A 5177-nucleotide genomic window follows, 5' to 3' on the forward strand; every position below is an offset into this window, starting at 1 on the left:
CAAGGAAAGTATAAAGAATGCCCCCAATAAAAATAGATTGTACAAACCTATGGAGCTTCAAGTGTGGTAAATAATAAAGCAAAACATTCAACATGGTATACAGAGCCCGAGTTGGCATGGTATGGAATAAACATAGAAATACACATATATCATGTATCATGCATTGTTCAAATATAATAGAATAGAGAAAACAGAAGAGACTGAGGTAGAAATTACAGGAGAGATAGAAGGTGAAGACATAGCTGTGTGCACCTAATTAAGAGAAGCAGTTTCAGCAAGTACAATATGATTTGAACCAGATTGACCGGGGTTCTCAGGCATGTATCAGTTTGAAGTAGATACATCTATCGGTTGCAAGAGTCGTTTTGTATATAGTGTTCTTGGACCTGCCTAATAACATCTAGCGCTGATGAAGTGGTGTCTTTTTCCCAGAGTTTAGTAATATTTTGTCTTTCCGTTAATAAGATGTGGGTTACTATTGGCTTGCATACAGTTTGTGTAATTATAGAGAACACATCTAGCCAATAAGTAGTAAATTTAGGGCATTTCCAAAGAATGTGGATCAGTGATCCATTTGCTCCACAGGACTGCTAACATTCAGGAGATGAGTGGTCATAGAAATCGTCTACTTTTATTGGGGTGATGTACCTGTGTTGTGTTATACTTTGTGTTAGCTCCCACAATGAAGAACAGTTTGTAGCTTTATAAATAGAGAGTAGGGCTGTTTTCCATTGGTGTGCTAAATAGCTTTGGTTCAGATCTAGTTCCGGAAATATTGGGAGTGATGGAAGATTGTTTTCTCTTGGAGAATGTTATAAAAGAGGAAGATGCCTTTGGATTTCTTGTGGGTGGGTATGAGGAGCATTATGGCTTGGTGTTTCATGGGTGTTTGGAGCTGGGGTTTGTGGCAGATACAATGGGTGATTTGAAGATATAGGTAATGGTTTCCAGGAGGTAATCCTAATTTCAATCTCAGTTGAGAGAATGGTTTGATCTGGGTAACTAGTACATTTAGTTGTAGGGTGGTTTGTGTGGCTATAAGTGCAAATTAAGGTCAGGAATTAGTAATTGTATAGTAAATAGTGGCAGGTTTATGGTTGGTGTTTTGATCCAAGCGTGTGTTAGAAGTTTATGCCATATTTCAATTGCTGCTATAATAGTAAGGGGGAGGTGCCTGGGTATGTTTGATTTTGGATGTAGACTGCATAACCAGTGCTTTAAGTTCTGACTGGGCACAGCAGTCCTTTCTAATTTACTTCATAAAGTATGTACTTCTGGGTAGAACCATTCTTACATTTGTGCTAGAATAGTGGTGGTATAGTAGTCTGGTATGTGTAGTAGCCTGAGCCCCCTATCAGTTTGTCTTTGATAAGTAGGGTTTGAGCTACACAGGGTTTTTTGTTTTGCCATATATAGTTAGTACATAGTGATTAGAGTGTTTTGAGGTAAGAGCTAGGGACAGGTATAGGAAGGGTTTTAAAAAGATGTGACAGTTGGGGAAGGGTAATCATTTTGAATTCTGCCAGTCGCCCAGCCCAGGAGAATTTGTGTTTGGAAAGTTGTTGTAATGTTTGGGTAAACTTTAATTGAAATAGTATAAAGTTTTCTCTAAATAAGTTATTTGGATTTTTTGTTAAGATGATACCCAGATAATTGATACACAAGTCTGCCCATTAGAAAGGGTAGTTCATAGTCATTATGTTGCGGGTGATACCGTCAACTCCTAAATCCAAAATGTGAGATTTGGAGGCATTTAATCTATAATACGAAATCTCACTAAATTGTTGTAGAATAGAGTTTGTTACTGCTAGAGAGGTTTGGGGGTTTGTGATCATCAATATAACATCATCAGTAAATAAGCTGATTTTATGCTCTGTGTCATCGACCTTAAAGCACGTCATTCATTTTGAAGACCTGAAGTGTTATGCCAAGGGTTCTATGGCTAAGTTAAATATGAATGGGGACAATGGACAACCCTGATGGATTCCATTAGTTATGTGAAACGGGGTAGATATAATTTCTGCAATGTATACTTGAGCTGTTGGATTAGTATACAAGACCATGAGAGCTGTTAGTATGCTATTAGAGAATCCAATTTTAATGAGTACCCCATAGCACTTTGTCGAACACCTTCTCTGCATCTAGAGAAAGAAGCAGAGAAGGAGTTCTAGTACTATGCGCTAGGTGAACTATATTGATCAGTTGTCTGGTCGCGTCTGAGGATTTTCTTCCTATGACAAAACCAGCCTGATCACTTTTAGTGAGAGATGGCACAATATTCATGAATCTAGAAGCCAATAGTTTAGCATAGAGTTTTAAACCAGTGTTCAGCAGCGAAATAGGTCTGCAATTTTGTGGTACAGTAGGGTCCTTTCCTGATTTGGATAGTGCTATCACTGTGGCATTTAACATTTATTGAGGGAAGGATGAGGAGGAGGCAGCATTGTTGAAGAGATTGCTTGAATCGACTATAATATTCCCGTGGGTGTCCATCTGGTCTGGGGTTTACAACTGGGGAGAGAACCAATACTGTGGATAATTTTGGGGAATGGTAAAAGGGAAGTTGAGGCTATGAAGTTGAGTATCTGAAAAGGAAGCTGAATTTGGCCTAAAAGGTTTTCTATTTTGACAGGTGTGGGTTGATGAATTGAATGGTCATTTTGAAGGTTATATAGGACTTTATTATAGGTTTTGAAGGCGTTATTCATATCTTGGGGGTTGCAGATTTTTCTTCTGGCAGTAGGGTTTAGTATGTGTGGGATTTTTGTTTTGTTGCACTGGCCTCAAATGCGTAGTGCCATAGCTTTGCCCACTTTAGTGCTGGTGAAATAAACTGTTTCTTTAAGCCTTCACTGTGTTTTTTCATAGAAGTGTAGTAGTAGGGATCTTAGTTCTTGCCATAAGGCCAGTAGTTTAAGTTTAAGGCAATGGTGGGGAGATGTTTTGTTTAGTGTTTCTATGGAATTTATTTCAGCTAGAATCTCATCGACTCACTGTGTCCTCCTTTTTTTTTTACACTAGAACTTAATTGTATTACAACCTCCCTGATAAATGCCTTATGGGTAGTCCATAGAGTCACTGGATACTCTACAGAGCCAGTGTTGTTTTTGAAGAATTTCGAACAACAGCCGATCTCCTCCTCTCCTCCTACTACTCCATCCCCCACAGCCACTTCCTCCTGTACCACCTTCCCCTCCCTCCTAGATTGTAAGCTTGAAAGAGCAGGGCCCTCGAACCCCTTGTGTATTGTTTTGTTACTGTATTGTCTCATGTTCTGTCCCCCACTATAATGTACAGCGCTGAGCAAACCCTTTGGCACTATATAAATACTGTATAATAATAATAATAATAATAATAAGGTGAAGCTTGTCACGTATGTAGATAACTTCATGATATAGGTGTTAGCTTGCCACATCTTAACTGAAATGTGAGGGGAAGATGCAGTCATAGTAAGGCTAACAGGAGCATGGTCCGACCACGAGATGGGGTCAATGGTGGATTCAAAAATCCTCTGTAGGAGCCACTTATTGAGCAAATAGTAATTAATCCTCGAATAAAAATTGTGTGGTGTAGAGAAAAAGGTAAAGTCATGTTCAGTTGAGTTTTGGCACCTCCATGCATCTTAAAGGTCATTTGCTTGAAGGAAATGTTGCATAAGAGAAATATGTCTAGTGTTGAGGTTGGAGGTGTCAAGATTATGGCCTGGTGTAATATTAAAGTCTCCTCATATTATTAGTGAGCCCTTACTGTATCTTCCTCATAAGCTTATTCAGAAAGGAAATTTGTATTTGGAGCGTATATGCATGCTAAGGTGTATAGAGTATTTTTTATTAAGCATATTAGAATGATGAAGAGGCCATTGGGGTCCTCAATTTTATTGTGTAGGGTTCTTTATTGCCACTAGTACTCCAAGCTTTTTCTCTGGGCTTCAATCCTTAAATGTGTGTGGAAAGACTTTGTGCATACAAGGTGGTGTTGCGTTGGCTTTAAAGTGGGTTTCCTTGATACATAGGATGTCACAGTGAGAGCGTTGTGCCATCTACCACATGGAAGCTCTCTTGTTTAAAGAAAATTTTGATACCCATAAGGGTGTAGTGGTATGCTGGATGTTAGAGGTATTCACTTTTAGATAGTAGAGAATGTTGCCAGAGGTTATGCTTGTGGGGAATTAGAAGGTAAGGTCAGGTTCTGTTTCACCTGGAGCAGTTAAAGACTTTTCATTGTTGCCGTGAAGATAAGTTGGTGCCTCTGAGTGTATAGAAATAGAGAAAAAAAGGAAGTCATAAAACACATAAAAGGAACAAGAATTGAGCAGCTGTAACTTTAAATTCTGAGCTGCAATCTAACAACGGGGTAAGAGTTCAGGTGGTATTAGCACTGCCGCAGCTGAGCGCCTCAAGGATGGATGAAATGTTGTGATCTTTACTAGGTGCTGTGGAGTGGGGTCACCAAGGTTTCGGTTTAAACTTATGTGCTGATTTGTTCCACAGAGGAGGTGTGGCTCTGTGTGCCATTAATCTAATCAAGATTAATGGCACAACCATTAACCCGAACCCCATGCCAGAGTGTTAGGTGTAATCCTAGACTCTGAACTCTCCTTTCGGCCCCACATCCAATCACTGTCTAAAGCTTGCCACCTCAACCTCCACAAAATCTCCAAAATATGCCACTTCTTAGCCAATGACACCACAAAGCTTGTAATTCACTCCCTCATCTCTTGCCTTCACTATTGCAACTCCCTCCTTCAGTCCATCATGAGTGCTGCTGTCAGACTCATCCACCTTACCAACGGTTAAGTGTCTGCCACAACTCTTTGCCAATCCCTTCATTGCCTGCCACTCACCCAATGATATAAATTAAAATTACTAACTAACTTACAAAACCATCCAAAACTAGTCCCCCAGCTACATTATTAATTTAGTCTCAAAATACCAAACAAATGATCCTTTTCATTCCTCCCAAGACCTCCTGTTCTGTAGCTCCCCTGTCACCTTCTCCCATGTTCCGCCTCCAGGAAATTTCCCAAGCCTCTCCCATTCTATTAAATTCCTTAGTTATTACCTTTTGTATCACTTGACTCTCCCTTTTAGATTATAATTAGAGATAAGCGAATTTTTCAAAAATTCGATTCGGCTGATTCGGCGAATTCCAGGAAGAAATTCGATTCGATGCGAATT

This window comes from Staurois parvus, unplaced genomic scaffold (genome assembly GCF_062004578.1).
Source record: "Staurois parvus isolate SC_StPar_1 unplaced genomic scaffold, SC_StPar_1.0 ptg000470l, whole genome shotgun sequence".
In the NCBI taxonomy this organism is placed as follows: domain Eukaryota; kingdom Metazoa; phylum Chordata; class Amphibia; order Anura; family Ranidae; genus Staurois; species Staurois parvus.